This window comes from Sturnira hondurensis, unplaced genomic scaffold (assembly GCF_014824575.4).
Source record: "Sturnira hondurensis isolate 20B ecotype Veracruz unplaced genomic scaffold, ASM1482457v3 Scaffold0019428, whole genome shotgun sequence".
Classification (NCBI taxonomy): Eukaryota; Metazoa; Chordata; class Mammalia; order Chiroptera; family Phyllostomidae; genus Sturnira; species Sturnira hondurensis.
The window spans coordinates 3,991,793-4,018,352 of NW_028092059.1; the positions used below are offsets into that span (position 1 = coordinate 3,991,793).

The 26,560-nt window shown below is 37.0% G+C and overlaps 1 long non-coding RNA gene across 2 annotated transcripts in view; it reads right to left on the bottom strand.

The window, feature by feature from the left end:
- Positions 1 to 18,813: 18,813 nt before the first annotated feature.
- The window catches only part of LOC118974439 (uncharacterized), a 71,267-nt gene continuing 63,520 nt past the window's right edge, over positions 18,814 to 26,560 (bottom strand). The window contains exons 1-3 of one of the 2 annotated variants that reach the window (XR_005063902.1): positions 23,367 to 23,478; positions 20,242 to 20,366; positions 18,814 to 19,245 (exon numbers count right to left, since the gene is read on the bottom strand). This is a non-coding gene — a long non-coding RNA (uncharacterized LOC118974439). Of the gene's footprint in view, positions 19,246 to 20,241; positions 20,367 to 23,366; positions 23,479 to 26,560 lie in introns of those variants that run through there. The other variant, XR_005063901.1, reaches the window with a different exon arrangement.

Sequence of the window (26,560 nt, forward strand, 5' to 3'; positions counted from 1 at the left end):
TGCTACCACCTCTGAATATTTTAAATACCCAAGTAAATCCTCCATCTAGGCAACCCACAACAGATATTCATTGAAATGGCTAAGACTTGCATGTTATTAAAATAGCTTTCCTTACAAAGAGGTGTCTGGTATTAGTTTATCAGAATATTAGATATTAGGCCACTTGGTACATTTTAGAAATTTCCTTATGTTTTCCCTATACTAAGGAGAATAAAATCTTTTTATTTTACTTTTTTTAAGTCCTGAAAATAGAAATAATAACTGATTTAAAGAGAAAAAATCTGGGCCTTGATTAAAATTATTAAAAAATAAAAGTTGTATTTAACATTGCATTTCCAATTAATTTTTCATTAAGTCAGATAAAATTATGAGAAAAGTACATTCCTTATACATAAAGAAAAATTATAAAAACATGAAACCAATTAGTCTAACTCACTGAAAAGCCAAAAATCAAAACATATTTAATATGTTTATTAATGCAAAAGAACAAATGATATCATATTTGGAAGGGTTTTCATAAAATTGTGAAATGAGAAGTCTGAGGCTGTAGAACTATTGGCTAGTGGAGTGAGACACCCCCTCCCTAACATCTATTTGCATTGTAGCTTGGATCTTTAGCAAAACCCGCTGAGTATTAATTTTCAAATCACCAGTTTACACAAGAGACTTGGAGTCCCCCCAAGGAGAAAGGCTCAGGACTCAGTGGAGATATGCATGTGCAGAAATATATATCTGATGAAATGGCTGTTGGGTGGAGGTTAGATTGTAAAAAGAGAGTAATGGGCTCTTGAAGTAAAGCACACATTAAAGGGACAAGAAATAGAATCCAGTGAATAAAAAATAATCTCGCAGGATAAAGGAGGTAGAGGGGTACAGATTCTGAGTCCACCGTGTGGCTTAAAAAGAACACATCGCAATCCTGTCACCAAGACTCTCAGTTTCTCCTTTGGAAAAAGTGTGTGTGTGAGAGAGGGAGAGACCTACACAGCAGAATCATTAAAAGCTATAGCACTTTCTACTCCAGGAAAGCCCAGGAAGTTTTTTTAAAATTCTAGGAAAAATCTACTGGAAAGAATTAGAAAACTTATTAGTAATGCAGGTAACGTCTGGAAACCATCACCATTTGGGCATACATGTAAATGTGTCCTCATTTATATATATACTCTTTGAGGCCTATAACATAGTAGCTATTCAATAACCTTGTTTCCTAGACTGTCTCACTGTCATATTATAAGGAGGATCTAAGAGTGAATGAATGATTTGACTCAGTCACACCATCATATATTATCCAAGATAATTTTTAAATAACTATTCTCTACAAATAGGTCCTTTTTTTATAATACACTGAACATGTTTCTAATAGTGTTGCAATGTTTCTGTGAACAGTCTGTAGCTCCTATTAAAAGTTCTTTGAGATCAGAACATTTAATATGACTCATATGAATGCTTAACATTTTTAGATCATCAGATTCTTTTGAAAATGTGAAGAAAGACATAGACATTCTCCCAGCAAAGGGCACATGGATATGTAATCGTAGAGTATCTCATTTATAATCCCCTTCAGCACTTCCTTTCCTCCAGCATCTCTCTCACACCTATAGCTTCTCACTTGAACCCTAGAAAATTTTCCTGGCACCCAGTTTTACCAGCTTCTCACCTTCTTTCACCCACCCCCACTTTTTTCACAAAGTTCAAACTTTCTCTAGTCTGAACTCTGTGTGGCCCTTCATCTGGATTTTCCACGTCAAAGGAAAGCCCAGGCAAGTGATTTAACAAGAAAGAATAATTCTTTTCTTTTTCCAATTTTTTTATTTAATTATTTTTCAAGTACAGTTTTCTGCCTATTACTCCCATCCTATCCCACCCCCCATCCTCCCCCCTCCCTCTCATTTCCACCCTTCTCAGTTGTTGTCCATGTATCCTTTATATAGGTTCCTCTAAATCCCTCCCTTATTTCCCCTGAAATTCCCTCCCCTCTCCCCTCTGGTCACTGTCAGCCTGTTCTCTATTTCAGTGTCTTTGGTTATATTTTGCTTGCTTGTTTGCTTTGTTGTTTAGATTCCTGTTAGAGGTGAGATCATATGGTATTTGTCCTTCAACACCTGGCTTATTTCACTCAGCATAATGCTTTCCAGTTCCATTCATGTTGTTGCAAAAGGTAGGAGCTCCTTCTTTCTTTCTGCAGCATAAAATTCCATTGTGTATATGTACCATAGTTTTTTGATCCATTCATTTACTGATGGGCACCTAGGTTAATTCTTCTGCATCGTAAAATTGGGTAAATTCTTAGGCAAAGGGTGAAAAACACAGACCTCTCTGGAGAGAGTGGACCAGGGAAAGAATTCAAACCTCAAAATGCCTAATTCCCTAATTTCCTGGAGGAACACCCTGCCATTCCTAGATGTTGACGTCCCTATCCTACTTCCATGCACATCAACCTCTAAAACAAAGTAGAAAGTGAGGTCTCTTTTGGTGTTGGAGGGGTAGAACCTAAGGAAACTAGGTTAAGAAACTCCCAGGTTAAGATTGAGATTTTGCTTAATTCTTTGATTTTCTTTGATTGGCTATTGGACAAAACAATCATTTTAGTCTACAAAAAATTATTTAGAAGAATGTTCATGATCTAGACCCCAAGCCATCATATCCATTGTTTGCTTTGACACTCTAGAGCACTGTAAGTATATCCTCTATATTCCTGGGATACAATCCATAAATATTTAAAAAATCAATAGTACAATAATCTGCATCTGAGAGACAGGCAATGAAGCTAGAAAAAGCCACAGTCTGGATTGACACCACATAGAACAAAAAATGAAAAGTCAACAAGTCCTCCCAACAGTGGAGCCAACTATATCTCTTTTTGTTCTCACTGCTTGAAACTAGTTGACTGAATCATGATAACAGAGGAACATTTCCCCCTGGAGGGTTGAATTGCTATGTTATTTTACTAAGAAATAGCATGGTCATCCATATACCTTCATTTAAAAAATATTCTTTGTTCTTTAGGTACCATGTTAGTTCCTGGGACCATATGGCTAAATATGATTTAGTTTCTGTCCTTAAGTGACATAATAATCTAATAGGAATTATACCCAGTAAAAAGGCAATTATATAAATCCTTAAAAGGTATTCCTAACCCTGGATTGGAGCATCAGAAAAGGTTTTCTGAAAGAAGTATATCTAAGTGGAAAGCTATAGGGTGATTAGGAGTTAGCTGAGGGAAAGTAATAAGATTGAACCAGGCAGATTTACTCTCTAGAAAGGTGAGTTGAAGTGGAGAATATTGGATGAAAATATTTAGCCTCAAATCCAGACTGAAGCAAGACTATACAGGATGGTGAAGAGGAGAAAAGATTTGGATCATATCAGGGTGCTTTAGTCATAGGCTGATATTTGGTCCCTTGGATTGAAAGCTTGAGATGGTCATAAAACTGGCTTGACATGTAGGACAGAAGATAGCATGGAATAGATGACCAGTACTTTTTTGTTATCTAATATTAAAAGAAATTTTAAAAGGAGGTTTTTTTTCTGGGTAGTTGATTTCTGAGTAGTTTTGGGTAGTGTACCATGATGAGAAAATTACCAACTCTAATGTATTATCTTCCTTGTAAGTTTTATTATTTTGCTTGAAATATTTTAAATTTTATATTTCAAATTGTAATTTTAATTTAAATACCAATGCCAAAGATAATGTATGTCTAATTTATTGACAGCCTAGGGTTATCCAGTCTGGTCTTTTGACCTCCTACCTACATTAATGACTATAATTAGAAAATAATAATGAGAGTCATTGTATGATTAAAAAGTTTATTTCAGAAACAAATCTTTGCATTCCAAAAGTATTCAAAATATCAAACCATAATAGCTCCTGGCATGATCATTTAACTAGAGATGTTGCAGTCTACTTCTGTAACTCAGGACTCAAGTGATCTATAATCAGTTTACTACTTAACCATAAGGAAATTATCTATATCCTATAGCTTTGAGAAAACAAACTCTTTCCCAACAATTTACTTGTTCTTTTACTCAATAGTAGAAGAATTTATAGTCCTCAGAGCTACATATCTTCCACAACTCTTCCACAACTGTAGTTTCTCAGCCATTGCTTTTTTTTTTTTTTAAGCTGGAATCATATAGGAAAACTAAGAAATTGTGTAGGCCCTTCGAAAGCTGAGATCTTTCTAAGCATGTAGCATGGTGCTTGTAGGGCTTCATTTTCCTACTCATTAAGTGTAGAAAACTATCTCCCTGGCTAGTGTGGCTCAGTGGATTGAATGTCGACCTGTGAACCAAAGGGTTTCCATTCAATTCCCAGTCAGGGCACATGCCTGGGTTGCGGAGACCCCAGTCGGGGGTGCACCAGAGGCAATCACACATTGAAGTTTCTCTCCCTCTCTTTCTCCTCCCTTACCCTCTTTCTAAAAATAAATAAGTAAAATCTTTTAATAAAAAGAGTAGAAAACTATCACTTAGAAACAATTATTGGTTAGTAAAAGGCCCCCGCAGAAGGAGAGTAATAGTGAATGATGTTTCTGCACACTCTATAAAGACACTTGGATTATTTTGCAACTTGTAGTGGAAAGTGGGACCAGACATCATCCAGGCATTGATTTTTTTTTAAGATTTATTTATCTTTAGAGGGAAAGGGAAAGAGAGAGGAAGAGAAATATCAATGTATGGTTGCTTCTTGTGTGTCCCCTTTTGGGAACTGGCCTGCAACCCAGGCATGTGGCCTGACTGGGAATCAAACTGCAATCCCTTAGTTCACAGGCCCGTGCTCAGTCCACAGAGCTGCACCAGCCAGGGCCACGCATTGATGTTTTATATCATATGCCCAGCACAAAGCCTTGTCCCACTGGTTATGTTGTAGTTTAAAGGCTCGTTATGAGGAGCATATTTACAGCTAAGGCTTTTCCTAAATCAGAGCAGAATATACTGCTAAACCCTTATGCTGAGACCCAGAAGTATATAATCTTCCACTTTTTAAAAAATTATTTATTTATTTATTGTTAGAGAGAGAGGATAGGAAGGAGAAAGAGTGGGAGAGAAACATCAATGTGTTGTTGGCTCTCATGTGTCCCCTACCGGTGACCTGGCCCGCAACCAATGCATGTGCCCTGACTGGGAATCGAACCGGCAACCCTTTGTTTCACAGGCCTGTGCTCATTCCACTGCACTACACCAGCCAGGGCAATCTTCCACTTTTCTTAGAGTCAGTTTCCTCATCTAGAAAACATGGAATTTGGGAGGGGGAAATGTTTAGAAATCACTTGCCAACTGCCTATTCTTAAAAATTCACTTAACCTAAATGTTATTATCCCAATTTTTCTGATAGGAAATCTAATACCTACCTCACAGGATTTTAAGAATTAATGAAGCCCTGGCCAAGTAGTTAAGTTCATTAGGACATCATTCCCACATGCCAAGGTTACAAGTTTGATCCCCTGTCAGGGCACATATAAGAATTAACCAATGAATGCATAAAAAAGAGGCACAATAAATAGATGCTTCTCTCTCTCTTGCTCACTCTCTCTTTTCCTTCCTCTCTCTCTAAAGTAAATTTAAAAAAAGAATTAATGAGAAAAAAATAAAACTAAGTATTTCACAAGTAATCAAAGAATCACATGTAGTTTTATCAGATAGTTCCCTTTGCCAAGGCAAGGACATGTAAACAGGCTTTGAAAGGAGCAGTGAAAGGCTTGAAATCATTAAATCAAGTCTTTCAATTTTCCAACACACATTTTGTTTATTCTTTCATTTAACAAAATGGGTATGAACTCCATATTTCTAATTTGTAATCACCAGGTTGATTTTTAGGTGCTGAAAAATATAGTGTGACACTGAAGCCACCCTATGATTTGTGATAAGTTGTAGCTCCTCAGATACGGGGAGTGAGCCAAGTGTCATCTTGACGTCAAGGGTCAATTTGTACATAACATTTCCATTAATTTAAGTCTTTAAAACTACACAGTAAGCCCAAATTCTGAATTAACTGAGTTGTCAGAACTGTATGCCATCCCAAACGCTTTGTAGAGTAGCACTGTTCTATAAAAATAACTTTTTCTTATATTTAAAAAAACCTGAAAGATCCTGGAATTCCATTTCTTTCCAAAAGAGTAGCCATATTTGAATTTTCTTAGCAGCTTGCTGAGAGAGTGCAAAGCTAACAAGAATCAAAACAGACTCTTTACATAGTTTGTTTGGGTCTAGAGGAAATCTGTCCATGAGCTTTTGTGAAGGGGCCAACATGTCAGCATATGCCTGACTACAGTGAGTTTATCTTTCAATTGATTTAGTCCATTCTGGGGAATCAAGATGATGCAAGTGTGGCACATAACCAATCTCTTTCTTTTCATTGACAGAGGTGATAGAAATGTCCTTATTCTTGTAGATCACTTGATAAGAAATAACAGAGTCAGAGACTATGTTTAAATTCATATTATGGTTTTTCATGCTTTAAGATGTTATTAACATATGGTGTGATTTTACAACAGTAATGGTTGTCAATAGTAAAGAGAGAGGATGGATCCATAATTCTGCTGCCTTGGGGTTTACACACAATTTCCTGGAACATATGTTGTATTAGTGGAGTCTGAAATAAGTCTTTGGCCTTCGAGATATGCTTGAAATTGAGCTGCAAATATGGTGGCCATAGTTCTGAGGCATTCGCACAAATAACTCTTAATCTCGAATGTCCCAAGAAAATGCTCTTTACTCAGAGTCCTATTTCTTTGAACACTCCTGCTACGAATTACTTGGCAATAGTGTGAACTAAGGCTTAATTGAGATTATGCAGCTGAGTAGAAAGTGCCTTAGGTTTCTTTCTCTCTTGGCTGTTTGTATGAGCCACAGCCACAAAAGTCTAGAGAACATAACAGCAGGTGCCAGAGAGGTACAGCCCACACCTGACTAGAACGTGGCCATGCCCAGCAGCTTGTCCTCATACAGAAACATGGGAAGCACTGTTGAGACCACCAAAACACTCGAAGTGGTGGAAAGTTGGAGGGAGCCACAGTCCCAAGAAACAATAGATGCATGTTGAAGTACTAAAATGCCAGTGCTATAAATACCAACTGCAATCTCACTCCTATCCACAGGCTAATGCAACCTGGTGTCATACTGTTGTGCATAAATCAATAAACATTACTTGAGAACCTAATATTCCCAAGGTAGGCAAACACACATACTCCCACTCCCACTCTCTCACACTGAGAGTTAAATGTAGAACATATTTGTATTAACAAAGTTTAGTAATAGAATTTTAAAATGAGGTGCATTAAGGGTCCAACAAAATTGTGCATGTTAATCACGTTTTTGGTCAAGCATCTACTGACTAATGTTGGGTCTCTGAATAAAACAACATACCCAAGTTTTAATTTTGGCTTCCTTAACTTTTCTTGGATATGATTGTCTTTTCCCATTTATATTTGGTACATTCGTCAGCTATAGAATAAAATAACTCTGGAAGATGGAGGCTAAAGTCTGATGAGCTGATCCTGAATATCAGGAGGAAAAAAGAATATGCCTGGTCCATCACTATCAATATGGTTCCTTCTCTCTTTTTCTTCCATGGCCTCTAGTTATTTGTCTCCAAACAAATGCTATATTTGATCAAAATCAAAGAAGCCAGTTATCAATCAGCAGAACCTCCACTCACTGCTATCCCTTTGCTCTTGGAAATTCTGAACTCTTCCCTATGTCCTCTGCTTATTTGCTCCCAAAGTCGCTCCTCCCATATCTTCTTCATCCCTAACTCCCATTTGCTGTTAGCTGTGCCTGAAATGCAGCCCTCCCTAATTTCTCGCTGCTTCTTCCACCCTACCATTCTAAAGGTCTTTTCTCACTCTGATGCTCAAGTAAGTATTGTGCCAAAGTTATGAGGTGGAAAGCAACAATGATGTGCTCAAATCCTCTAAGAAGCTGAATGTAGCTCGTGTATAACGGTGCAGAGGTTTGCACCGGATGAACTGGAAAAATAAGATTTAGTTAAACAAACTATTGCAGTACAGCAGTGAAAATTTTGAATTTTTATCCCAAGCACAACAATGACATTGTGAAGTGGGAGGCATAAACAATGTGTGTTGAACATTCATGAGGGAAAGAGATCATTACGAGTTGTGTTAAGAAAAATTTTTGCTGAGAAAAGAGCCTTTAAGGGTAGATAAAATATGCATTGTCAAAAAGGAGGCAGGGGCAGCATGGATGTAAAAGTTAACTCTAGATGAGGCTAAATTGGTATTTCTGGCTGGAAAGATGTGTTTGGGGAGAGTAGTAATGGATAGGTGTGGAAAACCAGAGTAGAGCCATACTATAAAAGGCCTCCAGCTTAGACTGATGAATTTGTATTTTATCCTTTAGAACCAGCCCTCTCCTGTGCCTCTTACTTATTTGTCTCCCAGAATCAGCTTTGGGTCCTATTTTCTCTCTTTATCCATCTGCCTTGTGGTGAAAGGGTGCCTGCATCTGTTCCGAGTCTCTTGTCAATTTCTCCATGAGGCAGATGGTCTATTTCTGTTTCCAGACTTTGCCAGATTCCCCCTGAGTTTTTCATCCTCTATCCCTGAGAATTTATTGCCAGTGTAGCAACAGATACCATGTGGCAGATGAGTTTAGAGAATAAGTTTTATTAGATGTATTCACCAAGGAGCCATTCCAACACATTATCTAATGTCCTTTACAATAGGTAGCATTTTCTGGTCATAAGAAGCAATGGCTAAGAGGAAGGTCAACACAATTTAGATTGAGATAGAGTCAAACTATTTTTATTGGTTCTCCTTGGAGTTTCTATCACTTTGTTTTTATCCCCCAGCAATGATTTTATTATTGGATTCATCTTTTGGGTTGGACCAAGAAACAAAGAAAATTAAGACTTTAGATGTGTCCCGTCTTTTGAATTTGAGCCTGTTCTCTCTTGTATGTTCCTACATTGATCTAAATTATACATCAACATCATCTCCCAAATGTTCTAGTTTGCCTCTTCAACCATTACCAAAGCAGTGTGAGTCTTTCTTCTTCCTTACAGGTCAACCAGAGCCTGGATATCCTCTGTCTATTCATGTTATTAACTTTAATTAGATTTTTCCTATATCAATATGACATATTGTAGTTTGCTAAGAGCATCCTATGTTCGTCCTATTAACCAGACATGACATTTCCTTGAGTTCCACAGCAACAAAATGACTCTGGATCTCTAAACAACTATCATAAACTGCATACCAATATTCACTTCCCAAGGGGGAACCAGGCTGAATCAGTACATGTTCATTCTTGAAAAAATAAAATTGCAAAATGCATTCCCTGGATATGGTAAACCCATTAAAGTTCTATACATGAAAAATTGTTTGTGTATTTAGTACCCAGGATTAGATGTTCTCAAGCTATAGGCAGTCAGTCATATGGCTTGACCCTAAGCATAAAGTCAGTTAACCTCTCATTTTGCATTTTGAAGTCTACACTCACTTTAATCATTTAATTAAAATGCATTTAAATCTGGTTTGAAAAACAATGAGCTCTCATTGACAGGACACAATAGATTTCTCTCCAGCTGGAGTGGGATTTTTGCTGGTAACCAGGCTCGGAAGTTTCAAGACTTGTATCTCAGTCGAGTGATTTTCTTCTATCTTTTTCCAGACTACCCTAAACTTTGGGTTTCCATCATTAATTGGCTCATCTGGAAGGCAGAACTAAGAAAGCCTGGGGTAGGAGGAGAAGTAAATGGGAGGAGAGGAATATTATACTTAGATATCAAATCCATGCTTATTTACAATGGGGAATATCATCTTTGGGAAAAGATGACAACTTATTTTTTTCTTTTTTAAAGCTTAAAGTTTTCCTCTACTCAGAGTTCAATAAGATCCCCATAATACCTTCTCAAGCTTTTGAGAACTTTGCCTCAAACCCACGACTAAAGAACTAAATATTCACCTCAAATATTATAATACTGTTTTAAAACCTAAGAAAAGTGGTTTTTATTTGAGGATAATATTTTTAAAGCAGATCAAAAGATTGGCCTAGAGCCCTGGTGGCTCACTTCTATGACATTCACCTCTCAGAGAAGATCTTCATTTCATTTTGCATTCATTATTAGAACTCCACCTTCTTCATTTAAACAGTTTCTGGTGGAACATGTGCTGACTTGCAGTAAAAAGGGAAGAAAATAAAATGTCAAAGTAGGGCAGTGGTCCTTCCGTTGTCATTCTCATACTTGCTGAAGATATCAGATCTCAAATCCACATGGGTGTGTACATGGCTTACACACATGCACACCCCTAACACTCACAATCCAGGGAAGTTTCTTTAACAGTCTACAGAACTCAAGAGTTAATCTATCTTCAATATCTGGATTCTTCTGAGGAGGAAATAGAAGGCAGAAATTGAAAGACAAAAGTGGAAAGACATAACTAAAACAAGTTGAATTAAATACTAGTTTAAGATACATAGCCACTCTGTTTTGAAAAGTGGCCACCATTCTTCAGTAGCCACTGAACAGTAGCCACCATTTATGACCCTTAACTTAGCCAAATTTTCTGGTTACCCCAAATCTGACAGAGCATCTCCCGGAAATATTTCCAACTAGTTAACCATCCAGGATGACATTTACCAGTGTCTAGACAAAATCTCTAGAGAGGGAGAAATGAGGCCCTTTCTTACCAGAAGTGGAGAAATTTTGGTCTTTCCTTTGCCAAACTCCAGTCTCTCTCCCTCGTAAGTGTCATTCCATTGTGGCTTCAACCAGAATGTTTGTTCTGGTTTGATTTTAATATCTTGTTTGGGAGTTTTGTTTGTCTGTTTGTGAGAGTAGAAATGAAAAGGGATAAATTGATGAATACTTTTTTTGTCCCCAGCAAAGACAAAGTCCACAGTGGACTGAGGCTAACATAAACTACCACAGAAATTTACTCTTGATTTAATCTAAATGTATCTGAGCCCAGAATATATTTAAAATGAAGATGCCTTGCTCTTCTGAACAACTGAAATCTAAAGTCCTCTATGATACTGTTGTTCATAATGTCTTATAGTTCATTTTATCTTGAATGATTCTTACTCCTACAGAATAGATTACTGATACCAGACAACTGAAAGCCAGAATACAACAGCCTGCAAGAAGCAAAACCAGCAGAGAGAAAATGTCCTTGCTCTTGTCCCAGCACATTTTTAGAACTAAGCAGCTGATTTTATTTTCTAATGAAAAAAAAAACCTGTGAGTAAATTTTAATTGTGCAGTAAGGAGAAAAAAACCCATTTGCAATTTAATCCAATTACAACTCATTTGTGATTAAGATTTGGTACTTAATATGGATGGAGTTATAGTGCTTTCTTATTGCTATCTTTGGAGAATTTAATATGGACAATATATTGAACAGAAAATACATAAATGCCCACTATTTCTCTATTCTGTAAAATATTGGATTGACTTTATATTGTAAATATAAACGCATTGTTTATTAAGAGTATTTAAAATAAAAACATGAGATATGCAGAAATAACAAGCACCCACCATAGCTCCTGACTTATGAAACTCCATAAGAAGATATTACGCAGCATTTAACAGAGAGATTGCAAATGAAAAATTGGGTTACCATCAGATAATAAACCTCTTTGATCCCCAAACTTCTTGGCACAACAGATAAAGAAAGAAAATTTTCTTTGTAATTTTTCAGAAAATAGTCTTGACCATAGCAATTTCATTAATAGCTAAGCATTTCATTGTCCAACTTTGAACTACATCATGAAGAAACAAAAATTTGCTATCTCAGACCTTCCTACATTTTCAATCCAAATCAATGACCTACCTCCAAGGATGGGAGAACTACCTTTAGCTTTAGAAGTTATAATTATTTGGAAAAAAGAAGAGAAAGTAAAGTGTAATCACAAATAATTATAATCCCAGTGGGTATCAAAGGGGGATAGTTAAGTAAACTGTGGTATATAAGCAAAATCAAAAAGACATGAGTATATCCAAAATATGCTCAAACATATTTTAAAATAAATAGGAAAGCATTTATATTAAATTTCTAAGTAATAAAAGGCAGGGGTTCTGATCATATTTAAGTAAAAGAATATAAAGAGAAAGTGCTGAGAAAAACACCCCAAATTTAATAATTTTATGTAATTTGGGAATTGTAATTTTCTTCTTTAAATTGGGAAATTTTAAATTCCCCAATTTGTATAATGGGCATGTATTATTTTTAAAACTAAGAAAATATACAGTGTTACTATGAGAAAAAATGTGAATTAATACTTATCTTCTGTGCAAAAGAAGGTGCCATCAAACTCTGAGGAGAAAACACCTGGCTTTTAGGTGTTCATTTATTATAATCCCTTTCTTTGCAAAGTTAAATGGCAGTGGAAGACAAAGGGAGAGAATCAGGCCAATTAAGATTTTGCTCCAACAAAGCTGAAGCCATAGATAATTCCTCTCCCCTGTCCTGCACCAGTGTGTTTTTCTGGCCAAGGCTCATTCCATAGGAATTGCTTCACTCCACTCAAATGTTCTTCGCCAATCCCTAGTGCCCATGATTCAGCTGAGAGAAATGGCCTTTTCAAGTTATTTTTTTTTTAATCTTCCCAGAAACCTCTGCCACTTAGGTCTTCAAACCAGACTGCCCACTCTTGGGAACAATCTTCTCGTAATATTTTGGCATTCAAGATGTATTAGCATGAATGAGTTTTATAAATCTATAGTTTGCTGAATTCCTAGTATTGAACCTCCATCTTGCACGAAACAAGATGACAGTTTTTCAGGCTCCATAAAAATATGTATTTCATTCTATTAACGGGGTTGGAGCAAAGAAATTGTTCTGTGATTGTTTTTTAGACTAGAAAATGGAGCTGGCTTACTGGGGATATTTAGGCAGAATGGGATAGGCTTGTGTAGACAAAACTAATATTTCAAATTCAAAAATTGGGGAACTGAATATCAGTACCAGGATGTCCAAAGGCAGAACCTGAATGCAGGGGCAGCAGATCCAAGAGTCCGGAGGAGCATAAATTGAGATTAAACAAAAAAATATTTCATCGAGGGAATAGTGAAGCAGCATTATGGGGTCGCAGTATCCAAGGACATCTGGAGTGCTGGGCCTCCCTTAAGAGATAGCGGAAGTGAGGATTCAGGTAAGATGGAAAGGCTGGAGTTACACAATGTGCCATATACATGGGCCATTAAAAAATCCCCAATAATCTGTACATTAAAGATACTCATTTCTAAATATAATACAGGCTTTTAAAATCTTCCCAAGTTTTTTATTTAAGTGTTACAAACATTAATATGTGACTTTATTTAATAATGTAACCAATTTAACATGCTACCAAGTAAGCAACGCTAAGCCTCATAGAATGATCAACACAAGCATAAAAAATCATTTTATTTGGTAAATATTAACTCATCAATTTCTATACCTTGCTAAGATTATAATACATTGCCATTAGTGAATTCTAACTGCCATATAAGAGAATTTAATATTCATATACCACAAATAAAATACCATATATAATTAATTTGTTGACCATCTGAGGTCCCAAAGACAATATCATAAAACTGAGATAAGTGTTATCTCATTTATTTATTACTACTCATTTAAAAAAACTTATTACATGTATAACTTGACATTAAAGTATAATAAAAGATTGCAAAAGAAAAGAGACATAATTCTTGCCTTTAAGAAACTTGAAAATTTTGTGGACAAAAATGAATGTGAAATATTTTAATAATGATAATAATAATGGCCAGATGCATCCCTCCAGCTAGAATGGCCTGATGAAGCACCCCTTCATCTTTACCCAGCAAAACACCCCGTATACCATGCAAAAGGGAACACACAGGAAGCAGATCCAACTCTTGTTAGCTTTCTCATCACTGTAGAAGCCTTCCCTGCTCCCTATAAAGTAAGTACAAAAGAGCAGGTCCTCTGGCAGTTCTGGAATGAGAATAATAATTACCTTCCTTTACTAAAGATCTACTATACACTCTGTACTCTGCTAAATGCTTAATCTGCATTGTACTATGAGTGTTTCTTGAATGCGAGATCTAGTTCTGTGACATAACAATTGACTGATAGGTCAATACCAATCTGCCATCTAGGTACTGTTAGAAAGTGTGTGGGTTAGACATTCTCCTGTCCCGAGACTGCTGAAAGGAGTCCCTACAGTCTCCGTGAGTCCATGACCCAGCGAAACACACACCTCATTTAGAGATGCTACAGATACAGAAATATCTCCAAAGAGCGAGGTACTGAGCAACAGAGTCTGAAATATAGACGGAATGGATTGAACAGAAATATCTCACATTTAAAACATCTTTAGAGGGGAGGTACCTCTTTGTCTGGTTGGGTTCATTTATACCCAATATCCCTGTTATCTTCCATCATTCTTTATGTATCTTTTGTGCTTGTTTGAATTTTAATTAATTGCTAGTCACTTCCTTATCTTTATTTGCCCAAGAAATACAAAAGTGTACTGATAATCAGATGAGAACACCTTTCAAATGCTGAAGTCTGCTTTACATTCACGTGTGTGTGCTTGTCTCCAGGGCCTGGGAGTAATAGAAGCCGTGGTTTGGGCAGCTGCCTTTTATCCTAGGGCTGTGCAGGCGGCAGCCTGGCTACTGAGCGCATTTTAGACTTGGAACTACTTGACCTGGAATAATAGAAAGATTGTACAATATTTGTGATTTGATATTCCCTATTACCACATCACGTTAAATGAATCCATGCATAATAATTAAAATATAGAAGCACTTATTTCTCCAAAGATTTGTATCTGAAATGATCCAGTAGCTGTGGGATTTATAACTGTATTCTCATTGTGTTGCCTTAGATTATCATAAAACAGCAGTTCCAAATGGTAGAACATAGGTCTAGGTCGTATCTGGCCCACAGTTGCATTTGGAGGGTGAACAAGTATTTTAAAAATAAGGAAATATACATAAGAATACAGACTTCTGGATTGCATTGGACATTCTCACTAAAGAACAATCACCTGTTGAACAAATAGCACTCACTCCCTTTCAACAGGCAGGGTGATTTCCACTTTGCCAAGCCCTCCTCCCCCACTCCTCCCCCAGACCTGGCCAACTTAACTGCACCATGACCTCTTCACTTTTCATTTAAATTACCTATGTATCTCTGTTTGCATTTGAGTTTATAATTCTAAGTGCAGTACTGACTTGAAATTCGTGGTTTTTAAAGGTGGTAAACACTTTGAAAATTAAATTATATTATGCCTGTAGTATTGACGTGAAAAACAAATACATCACTAACGTGCAAATAAATAGTTAAAAAAATAAAACCTAGAATATTCTGGATCTTGATTTGACAAATCATGGGGGTTAACACCATTGTTTGCTGCTGTGAATGGATACATTGTATTTTTACTCACTTGCAAGCTGAAATCATAATATCTTGGGCAGGTTTAAATTGTGTGTGCTATAAAATTGAGGGCCAATTCCCCCAAGCCATTACATTTAGAGACTTGTATTTGATCTACTAATTCTCTATAGCTTTCATCTCTGGTGCATTGATGTGTGTGAAGAAATTTGGGAGTATTATCCTCCAAAGCAAGCTGCAGTTTTCTTTGTTTCCATTAGATGGCACAGAAGATTCTTAAGGTCCCAAATACACAGGCGCATTGGAGAGCTCTGTGTGTGATCAGCTATGTGTAAATACCAGCAATCTCAGTTCTCTTTGTAGCAGAAATCTAATTTATAGTATTTTTAGGGAAGAGTTACTTTGTAACTCATGAAGCATTTCTTCCTGAATATACTAATAGATATGAGACAATTTCCTTTGGAATTTAGGTCTGTTTTTCCTTGGTTCATAGCCCTACTCCTTATCAAACTTGAGAAAAATAGTTATATCCAATATTGCAAAAGACATGGGGGAGAAAAAGGACATTTTTACGCAACAGGGAACAAGGGTCAAAGTTAAAGAACACAAGATAGGCTTCTGGCCAAGTTAGAGGCTTAGGTAGATATGCTTTGCTTACTCGCACAATAAAAAGAAGGATAACAAACATATTAAAAACAATCACAAGTGCTAGAAAATTGAACTGTATGGAATTCCAACAACCAAGGAGTTAAAGAAGAAATGTTATCTAGACTGGAAGGAGGGGTGGACACATGAAGTCCGGGTGGAGAGGATGCTCAGCAAGGTTGGTGGACTGGGATATCCCACATTTGCGTGTGGAAAAGCTGGAAGGAACAAATGGGGAGTAAGACAGACTGTGTAGCCCAGGGTTACAGCATGGAAAACTAAAGCCTCAAAACTTCTGGCTATAAAAAGCTGTGGGGCTTGCAGTAGCTAGAGAAACTCTCAGTTTCACAGAGGAGTTTATTAGGGGGGTGGGTCACAGAATCCTAGAATATTCACAAACCTACCCACCTTGGGCAGGGAATCAGCACCCAGCTAGCACCCAGGCAGGACCCAAAAGGGCATAGTCTGCTTGTGGGAAGCAGGGGGAAGTGACTAAAAGGGGTGCGGGAGAGCCAAGCAAGAAACATTGTTCCCTGACTGACTCTTCCCCCACTCACAGTACCACAACGCAGCAAAGTGAGTTGTTCTGCCCTGGAAAATACTTAATGCTTTGCTGCTTACAACATAACAGGTGTGCTGAGGCAAGAAATATGGCCCAAATGAAAGAACAGATCAAAACTCCAGAAAAGGAACTAAGTGACAAGGAGATAGCCAACCTATTAGATGCAGAGTTCAAAATATTGGTAATCAGGTTGCTCACAGAAATTATTGAGTATAGACACAAAATAGAGGAAAAAGTGAAGGCTATACAAAGTGAAATAAAGAAAAGTACACAGGGAACCAACAGTGAAAAGAAGTAAACCAGAACTCAAATCAACAATTTGTAACAAAAGGAAGAAATAAACATTTAACCAGAACAGAATGAAGAAACAAGAATTCAAAAAAAAAAAATGAGGAGAGGTTTAGGAACCTCCAGAACAACTTTAAACATTCCAACATCCTAATCATAAGGGTTCCAGAAGAAAAAGAAGAAGAGCAACAAATTGAAAATTTATTTGAAAAAATAATGAAGAACTTCCCAAGCTGGTGAAGGAAATAGACATGCAAGTCCAGGAAGTCCCAAAGAAGTTGGATCCCAGAAAAAAACATACCAAGGCACATCATCATTAAATTACTCAAGATTAAAATGAGGGAGAGAATTCTAGAAGCAGCAAGAGAAAAGGAGACAGTTACCTACAAAGGAGTTTCCATAACACTATTAGCTGATTTCTCAAAAGAAACCTTAGAGAAGTCCCACAAGACTCCTGCACTGGCCAAAATGCAAGCCAAATGTTTCACCAAAGAGAGATAGAGAGACAAGAAAGAAAATTTTCTATCACATCAGAGAGCTCAACATTCTTGAAACAAAATCTGTGAGCACATAGTGAAAGTACACAATATTTTTAAATTGTCCTTGTTGCCTAACACCCCAAGATTAGCCTAATCTCTTCTTCAAATGGCTCATCTCCACTACTCTCATCTATACAGTAAACTAAACATTTAAAGAATTAAAGAATTTCAGATTCAATGTTTTAAAGTCAAGCCCATCTTGGAAAATCATAGTGTCAACTTATCTTCAAGCATTGGTGACAGTGGTAAAAACTGGACCACTTCCGCCATCTCTCCATGAAGAAGTGGGCACAGGATATTATAAGGAAGTAATGGCAGGGAGCTGCCTTTAATTCTAGGTCCTTGATATAGTTTATCAGTGATGACGAGTGTGCAATTACTGTTTATATATTATGCAACCCCATTTGAATAGAAATAAAATAGCTCTAAGGTGTATTAGGTACTCAGGGTAAGATCCACACATCTTGATAAAATAGCACCAGGAACAGTGAGTCCTAGTTTCAGAGGATGGGTTGGATACAGAACAATTAGAATTAAGATAATTGCAAGCATAACTGAGATGGCTTGCTTAAAACTGGAGAAGGAGAAGGTATGAGCTCTATGAAGTGTTTATCAGTGAAAACCTGTGTATACTTGGACATGTGATGATGCTAGTGGCAGATTTCATTGAACATCATTAGCATAGCTGACCAATATAAAAGAAGTAAAAATTAAACATTAAAAACATACAACTAGGATAAGGAGAATATTACGGCATTCTCCCTGTCTTGAACAGTGCATCAGATCTAAGTTCAGTCCTTTTCTTACTAATACTGAGTTAAAATTCATGTCACTAAAGCTACTTTTTATTGATTCTGCTTTTGATCACATGTATCTCTCTCTAAGAACAAGCACACAATTTTGTGTCCACCCCCCCCCCCCCCGTTAGGAAGCAATCAGCTTCTTAAAGCTGATTTGGAGAGGAGGGGGTCATTTTCATTTTTTCAGATCCATGAAACACACTCACACACACACATACACACTTTAGATTCTAATTTTTCTGGGAATTCATTTCTGTTCCATAGAATGAATGATCTGGGTTCATCTTTCATAAATTCTCTGACCTTTTCATTTTTTATTTTATAAATATTTAATCATTATGATTACATACTTTTGACCATACATACTTGCTTAAATCTGAATAACATGTTCACTTCTAAATAACAAAGGTTGTGAACTTGATGATATGGCAATGGCACTAATATCAGTCTAAGACCTGACTTTTAAGGGAGTGGTGAAAAGCAGTCCGGGATACCAACAAAACAAGAGAAGAAAAGTTTGAAATAAAATGGTTATTTCATACTGGAAGCAAGCACTCTTAGTCATTTCTTTATTTTTATTTATTTACATCTTTTATTTATTTATCCAATTTTTTGGGTTGGATCCACAAAATCAGATATCATTCTACACATTCCACTCTACATTGTTTTTCAGATTCTGCTTGTTTTTATTTTAAATTGAGTAGAGAAAACAATTGTGAAGGGAGAAATTTGGGAGAAAGGCTAAACTTTCTCTTGAATGGTAAAAGATTTTTGGATGTGAAACTATTATTAATGCAGCTTGAGTTTGATTTATGTTAAGAACTGTTTTATTCAATACTAGATGTAAGTCTGTCCTGATGGTGATACCGCCATCGTGCATGGTGTTGTCATTTGTGAGCCTGGTGGGAAGGTGGGAAGGAGTGAGACAAAAGGTCAAGTTCTCGGGGAAGAGCAAAGTGAATTCGCCCACAATGGGGCTGAAACCTGACCCTGTAATTGACGACAACAGTACAGTTTTCTTCTTAAGATTTAAGAAAATCTCTGTTTTCTGAGAAACATCTGTGTCATTCATTGTATAAGTGGGTGTTCTGGAAGAAAGAAATAAGATTTCACTAGTTCGGAAATCTCTGTTTACACTATATCCCTCTCCGAGATTCACAGTATACATTAACATAATAAATATCCCGAGAAAACTGCTCCAAAGAAGCCGGGTTAAGAGAATGTTCCGAGATGTAATTGGCCACTATCAACACCTAATATGATATTTTAGTATACTGGCTTGTGGAGGAAGTAGAAGATGTTAAAATATGTTAAAGTTGATAGAATAAGAATGGTTTTCAATCCCCAAAAGTAAACAGGTTCTAAGAAAAGGCATACTTTCATATGCTAGTTCTATCTTCCATTAGGTACTACCTAGAAGAAAATACAGCAATTACCACGAAATAGGGACAAATAGTTTCAACTGGAAAAAGTCACAGTTAATTTGCTGTCATAGGCTAAAGTATAAAAAGATTTTGCTATAAAAACTGAAATTTGTCCCTAATTTATTCGAGTCCCTTTTCTATAGTTTTATACTTTTTTCTGTGGGTCTCTTTTATCGTATCATTATTAAACCCGCTTCATTGGAAAGAAAGCTTTAAATGCTATTAAACCTTAGTGCAAAGTCTGTACTTATACATTAAGCCTTTTAGTAATTATTGTAAAGTAGATGTTTCTGTCCATGTTAAAGAAATTTTAGGCAGCCATTAAAAGTTAGAGAAGGGTGTTGAAGTAGAAAATTACAGCAATACATAAATCTACTGTGAAACATTTATTTTTATTTATAATTTCTTCTTAATGTAAAGCTAAACTATGTCTTATTCCTTATAGTTCATAATCTAAAAGAAATGGATATATCCTATGATTAAGGATTTTCAGTGAAGGGCTTTCATACATGTAAATATGTATACTTCCACAAAGTACTATTGACAGTAAATGAACAGGGTTTTGTCAAAAGTAGATTTTCCTAGTAAGAAAATTTGCCCAGACAAGCTTTGGCAGTTCTGTTCAAATATGTGTATGAGTGACAAAATTTCTCAACTCACCTCCCTGGATGACTTCAGGGCAAATTGCCAGGTGGATGTGCAACAGGAGATCAAGATATCTTCTGTTTTTATTTTCAGTAGGCACCAGTGTACTTGAGATTTTTCATTCACTGCTTTTGAAAAATCTGCTCAGAATGTGAAAGGAAGAAATAGTATATCATTTGCAGGGCAAATGCAGGGACAGAGGATGAATTGAATGTCCTGAACATAAAAAAACACACATAGGAGCACAGCCCCTAAGTGAGGAGTCCACCCAACAGTTTATTCCCTATAATCATTCATCTTCATCTCTCGACTTTCTCAAAATAGTCACATGAGAATCACCATGAAAGAAAAAGGTATGTTACTGAGAATCAAAAACCATAATTGAAAGAAGAAGAATGCAGGTACAAAAAAGTATGAGCAAAAGGAACATGTGAGACACTCACTGTTCCATAGCACTATTTACTCTGGGAGAGCTACACTCAGGGGAAACTGCAAGTGGGACTCAGACTCGGGAGAAGCAAGGTGGTGAAGGCTAACTACAGGCCTGGTTAGCCCTGGGCGTTATGAAGCATGAAGTTTATCTTTTCTACTCTTGTCTTTCCCTTCACCTCCTGCAATTTAAGGATGTTTTAATTGCAAGAAAAAGAAAATCGAGCTAAGACAAAAAAGGGATCTTTACTGGCTTATAGACATCATTCAGGGGCCAAACAGTGCTCCAGTGGCTGTTTCTATATTTGTGCTGCCTCTCCTCCACACCCTTGATGTGTGGCTCCTATCTCAAGTAGGTTCTCACTTCATGGTCCCAGGATGGCTGTGAGCAACAACTGGGGCTGAATTCTCCCTTGTTTGTATCTGTCAAGGAAGGGAGCAGACTATGTCCCAGAATTCTTCAGGTTCGTTCTGATTGGACCAACTTAGACAAACCAACGTCTTTGGACCAGTGCAATAAAATGCAATGAGCTGACTGACTCATGTCTGAGTTAGGTACCCATTCCTAAACCATTTCCCATGGTCATAAGGATGGTGTGCTCAGACTAGCCTAATGCAATCAGGATCCCCCTCTGGTAATAAGGGTGGGTTTAGTCCTACCCAAAGAACATGACCGACAGTGAGGGCAAGATGTGCACATGTGTGCGGGTGGATATTGCTAACTCAAACATAGACTCTGTACCAGGAAGCAGGAAGGACAATGTCATTCAGTAAACCAGGGATACCCTGTATGGCTTTTCCTTCCTAGTTGCCTAGTCCTTGACCCCATTTGTCTCTAGCCTGTAGCCAGAATTCCATTCAATGAGAACTTGAATTTAGTTATTTCCTTGATTCATGTGAACTAGCCTAATTAAAAAAGAAGGCCTACTAAAGAGGCATTTTTAAGGGTAAAAAACTTCTTTAAAAACTTATTTGCCTCCATTTGTATATGAATATATACATTTATACTCAAAGTGATTATCAAAAATGTAACATCTCATATTGAAAATAGATAACTTCTAACATTGCCACTTTAAATGTAAGACAATAAATTGGTTAAAATCTTGATGAATTAGTTTTTATTCTTGGCTTAAATAAGCACAATCACATCTTAAAACAGGACTCAATTTCAGATCGTAGTCTCCACAGGTCAGAATTCTGGCTCAGCACAGTTGTGCTCTGTGTTTAAGAGCTCATAAGCATAAAAATCAAGCTTCAGCCAGAGTTGTGATTTTCATCTGGAGACGAGCATCTTATTTCAACTTCATTGATTATTAAAAGGATTCAGTTCCTTGTGAACGTAGGACCTAGGTTCCCATTTCCTTGATATGTGGCCCCTTGCTCTTGAACCTTTCAGAGATACGTTAAATTCCTCTTATGCTTTGAATCTCTGTGATTTTCTCTTCTGCTCTTAAGGGCTTAGATGACGATGTTGGGTTCACTTGGGTAATCCAGGATAATAGCCTTATGTTAAAGTCAGCTAATTAGTAAGCTTAATATGTCTGCAAACTTCCTTTTCCCATGAGATGTGTCTACAGGTACAACACCTGGGGGTGAAGACCAGCGAGACCAAATTTCTGCCTCCCACGGTGGAGGTTTCATTTTCCATGTTGGTGAAATTGGAAAAAAAAGAGAGGAAGCACATTGGGGGGGAACCCAAGTGTGGGTGCGTCAGCTCTCACATTGTGGTGAACAACATTCTTATATCTATTGATATATGCACACATATATGTAAATTACAGAAAGATAGAAGATGCTGAGACTTTTTATTTGTTCTGATTGAGGCTTCTAAAACCTCTGTTCCTCAGACAAGGAATCAGTAATAAGGACAACTTTGAAAGAATCTGCCTGCATTTATCTTGTGTTTCTTTTTTGTCAGACAGTACAAAGAAAATTAAGGTTTTTCTTCTTTGCTATACATATAATACTCAGAAGTGAAAGCTTAATTAACTTGTCAGAATCGTGGCATCTCTTTTCTTGAACTGCTGGATCCGCCTTCCCAAAAGATTTGCAAGAGGAAGAATAAACCTCCCCGACACCTTGGCTGGAAGAACAACACGTCCACAACAGTCCTGCCCTCAAAGATGGCTTCCTGTCACAATGAGTGGTGTTCTCACCCGTTTCGGGGAGCACACGCTTTCACCATTTGTCAAGAAATGTCTACGCCAATTGTTTCATAAGGTAGGGCTCATCAGGTTGCAAAGAAGAAGTAGAGCAGAGCAGCTAATTACCATGTACCAAATTCATCTTTTTCAAGAAAGACTAAAAAATATATATATATTAAAAGAAGCAAAGTACTTGACAATTGCAGTGCTGCCTGTAAGTTAATTTTTTACTTTCGCACAGTTGAGTTCTTAGTATTCTTCTGTCTCAGAAAGTGATGTTCCCTGAATCCTAAATAACAGAGCAGACCCTCTCAATATGTAAGCTTTCCCTGGGCCTAAATTATTTAACTTTGAAAGCTGTATAAACTCCTTCCAGAAGCTAAGATATGAGGTGTAAATTGTTTCTTTAGTTTATCACAAGTAATTCTAGGTTTTTAAGTTGCTTCTGTAAGTGGAAAAGATTGACAAACTATTTTTCAGTCTTCGACACTTCCTTTCTTAAGCCTCCCCTCAACCCACACCAGAACCTGGGTTTTCTGAGAACTGCTTGCTGATACAACGCCATACCTTCCTGAAAACTCTTTTAATCTGGAGTCATATAACTTTGATTTTTCCAAGACTTATGTTCTTGTGTTGATGAGTTGTTTGATTAGGTTTCTTATGTCAGTTGTGCCAGTAGGCCCCATCTTCCCAGCAGAACCATAGCCTGTAAAAGAACAGAGACCACACTTTCTATTACTAATGATTGTTAATTAATGTTAGTTACCAGCTTGCTTATACTCATAGCATGTTTTTCAAAAAAATTCCAGTCTGATAATTCTGATATCCCTGCCTACCTGAGTCTGGTCCTAATGCTTGCACTGCCTCTTCCAACTGTGTTTTTTACCCGGTGGAGCTCCTGGAGGTAAAAATTAATAAACGTGAATTCATCCCCTGATGACCGAATCCCCCTGGAGCTTCTCAGTCTCAGAGGAGTCCATTCTGAGCTTCCAGCAATTCATCAATACAGTTTAGGTTTTCCATCTCCGGCACTGGTTCTCATAAAAGTTGTGGCATTCTGTTTTAGTAAGTTGTGATTCTCTGTATTCACTTGTCTGTTGCCACCAGCTTTGAGGGACAGTGTTTTTCCCTGTGACCTTGCTTTTCTGATGAATCTAAAAAGAGTTGTGGACTTGACAATTTGTTTAGAATTTTACTTCAGAAGGTAAAGTGGTGACCTTCAGCTTCTTGCATGTCAGATTTGAAATAGGAAGTCCTCAGCTTTTAGTTTTTAATTTGTTACTTAACAGACATTTATCACATATCAGGCACTGTTCTAAGAGTTTTACAAATATTCAGTCACTTGGTCCTTCCACCCTTTCTATTAGGCAGATGTTATTACCCTCATTTTATAGGTGACACAACTGCATACAGAAGTCATAGGTCCAGCAAGGGTGGAGCTGAAATTTTGCAGCCATTTTTTAATAAGAGATAAAATTATCACGTTCTGATTTCTAAGATTCTCTGCAATATTACTGGAGAACTGAAAAGCAGTACTTCCTCATTATGAATTCATGTCTTTTGAGTGTCTACTGGGTTTGAGCTACTCTTTCAGATCCTCTTGGCCTCTCCTTTGTCCAGCTAAACCGTGGTCCCCATTTCGTTAGTTTCATCAGTTGTCTTCTAGTAAGTCCATAGTCTCCTTTAGAAACTGAATGTTCATCGAAAAGTGGGATGCTTGCTTGTCTGGCTATGCACTAGAGGGAACTCCATGGTTTGTCAGATATTTAAAATACCTCTTTCCAAAGGATTAGTTCCTTAGAGCAAAGTTTTATCATCATTCAAGAGATACACAGATAAAATATGCATCAAACAGGGAAAGAACATGAGTACCAGAAAACTTTTTTTTTCTTTTCAGAAAACAAATAAACAGGAACCTGGACAGAAGCACTCTCTTAGAAGGAAAAACATTAGCTAATTTATAAATTAATTTGGGCTTACATTTCAACTATGAAAAAAAGTCTTGGCTTACTTAAGGAGGACCACTCCGCTGCAGAAGCTCCTCCACTGATGAGCAGGTTAGGCTGTGAGATGCTACCTGAGGTTCACAAGTTGGTAAGTCCCAAGAGCTACTTACTATATGCTGTGCATTGCATCCTCTCTGTTGGTGGAATGAAATTTGATAAAAATTTTTTTAAAGATTGTATTTATTTATTTTTAGAGAGAGGGGAAGGGAAGGAGAAACAGAGGGAAAGAAACATCATTGTGTGGTTGCCTCTCACATGCCCCTTACTGGGGACCTGGCCTACAACCCAGGCATGTGACCTGACTAGGAATCGAACCAGTGACTCTTTGGTTCACAAGCCAGCGCTCAATCCACTGACCCACACCAGCCAAAGCTGATAAACTTTTTTTTAAAATACAGCATTTCATGTATCTATGTATATTTTTAAACGAGTGGTTTGGTATTATGATTGAAAGTGTCAACATAAATAAATATGTACTGACTTTATCATTTATCATTGCCACAACAGTATTGCATAGCAAGAAAATACAAATCTTAGGGGTATACAATAGCATTCAGTTTGCTCTGAAGTCTATGGGTGCTTCTAAATTGGCTTATTTGAGTTCAGCTGCATCGTGTGACCAGTTGCAATTTGGCTAGGAGCTGGCCAGTCTAGAAGGCCCTAGTTGGGATGATTTCATTTTTTTCACTTGGTCTTTTGTCCTAGAGCAGGCAGGCCTGGACTGCTTCTCATTGTGAATGCAAAAGGCCAGGAGAAAGAACAGAAGCATACAAAGGTTCTTGAGACTTAAGAACAGAACTGGCACATCACCTTTTGTGCAAACTATATTACCCAAAGCAAGCTATAAAGCTATTCCAAGGTCAAAGGGTAGAAAAAGAAATTCCATCTTCTCAGGAGAAGAGCTGCAAAGTCCCTTTGCAAGGGATTCAATAGGAGAGTGAGTAGAATCTCTATAACCGTTTTTGCAGTCTGCCCACCTATTTCTTGAGTAATAAATAGTTCAACAATTTTGAAGCAATTCAAACACATTTTCCTTTACCGTAGCAAATAAAATAAAAAGATGTAATTCAAATGAATAATTTGTTGTAACCAAAAAAGCATAATAAATATGTCAATAGCTCATGTTCAGTAAAAAGGCTAACACAATTTTATTTCCTCCAAATACATATATATATATAATTTTCAAAAGCTTATAAAGTTCAACCAAGTGAGAATTTTTCTGTATAAAAAAATAAATCTGTCTCTGCTTTGCTTATTTGCTTTTGACACTAATGTGGGGACATATTGTCATGTAGGAAAAATAAATGTTCTTTCTTAGAAGGCACTTAAGTCATAATTTTTAAAAGCAAACTAGGAATGCCTAAGCCCATTGGTTTTCAGTGACTCCTGAGACTAAGAACATAGTCATGCCTGTTCATAAAAAGCAGGGCTAATCCACATAACTGCAGGCTCACAGAGCCTTACACCTTGTATCCTACTGAGAAATTCCATTCTCTATTCTCATTATGAAAAATGGACAAAAATCTTACATTTCTGAGTCCCATATTTATTTCTACTCATATACATAATTGGACATGGCTTTTTCCACATGAGTAAATCAGGACAATGGGCTGGAAATATTTTATCCTAGCAGTTTTTTGAACTATGTGAATTTCTGAGATCAAGAAAAGTTTGAAAGAACATATTCTATTGTTAAAAAAACATGTTTCCTAAAAATGTTGTGGCGTGAAACATCTGAGATTTTTATGCCTATGT